Genomic DNA, 1,104 nt, shown 5'->3' with positions numbered 1-1,104 from the left:
TATCTATCTATCTATCTATCTATCTATCTATCTATCTATCTATCTATCTATCTATCTATCTATCTATCTATCTATCTTATACTTCAAAGGGTTATTTCATGCATTGTAAATTATTTTATTCGTTGGTTGTCTACATAGTCTTGAACTCTAAAGTTTGTCTGCATCCATCCATAGAAATATTTTCCATAAGTTAATGTGACCTTTGTATTTATACCTTTAACATTATCAAAAACCTACAGAGGACTTTTATGTAATTTTTAACATGGAAAACTTAGTTTAAACTCTGTATTTCTCATTGAAATTCACTGCTTTATTTGAATTTGTTTTCCCCAAAATGTAATCTGAGATTTTGTTATTATCACCTCACTTTGTTGAGCAGTTGACCAAACTATTTGATCCATTTTCACTGGTATAAAATCCAAATATATACTTGTTTTCAACAATTAATCTAAAAAGACCCTGCGTTTCTAACTTACAGCGCCTCTGTAATAATTCTAATTTCTACAGTGACTGAGGGTTGAAAAAATGATGCAAATACATAACTGTGCAGCTAATACAAAAAGCAAAATAAGGCCCATAAACAAAAATTAGACTAGCTAACACAAAAATCAGGCCAACACACAAAATCACATGCAAAGCAAAAAAGCTGAAAAGGGGAAATGTTGCAATCAGAAAATAGCAGCAGAGTGAAAATATGTTGCACACTTAAAAAAAATAATGCATCCATTTTTGGCATATACCTAATCATATTTAGTTACTTTAACACAATTGTTTCAATGTAGCAGGGTAGGACATAAAACTATTAACACATGCAAAGAAAAATGCTGTTATAAAAAACAACTGCAAGTAAAAAAAAGCTGGAAATTAGCTTTGCATAACATAAGTGCTCCAGACCAATAGAGGGAGATCATTATAAACAAATAGATATTACTATGAATAAATGGATGTGTTAGATTTCAGTGACTGCATCCTCTAGGGACCCTGACTACCTGGACTCAGTCCTTTGAGATCCGTGAAAATAAGGAAGAGATTTTTTAAAACAAACTTGGAAGAGTATGAATTCAAAGCAGGGCCAGCCTTCCCCGGCTTTCACTTCCCATCCAT

At 32.1% G+C, this 1,104-nt stretch overlaps 1 protein-coding gene across 1 annotated transcript in view; it reads right to left on the bottom strand.

Annotated features, from left to right (window-relative positions):
• Positions 1-1,104, bottom strand: part of map2k1 (mitogen-activated protein kinase kinase 1) — a 16,744-nt gene that overhangs the window by 2,348 nt on the left and 13,292 nt on the right. The window lies entirely within an intron of this gene.

The sequence above is a fragment of the Cyprinodon variegatus genome, unplaced genomic scaffold, assembly GCF_000732505.1.
Source record: "Cyprinodon variegatus isolate N-32 unplaced genomic scaffold, C_variegatus-1.0 Scaffold1187, whole genome shotgun sequence".
Taxonomy (NCBI): Eukaryota; Metazoa; Chordata; class Actinopteri; order Cyprinodontiformes; family Cyprinodontidae; genus Cyprinodon; species Cyprinodon variegatus.
The sequence above is the reverse complement of the archived record's forward strand: the minus strand, read 5'-3'. Positions and strand labels throughout refer to the sequence as shown.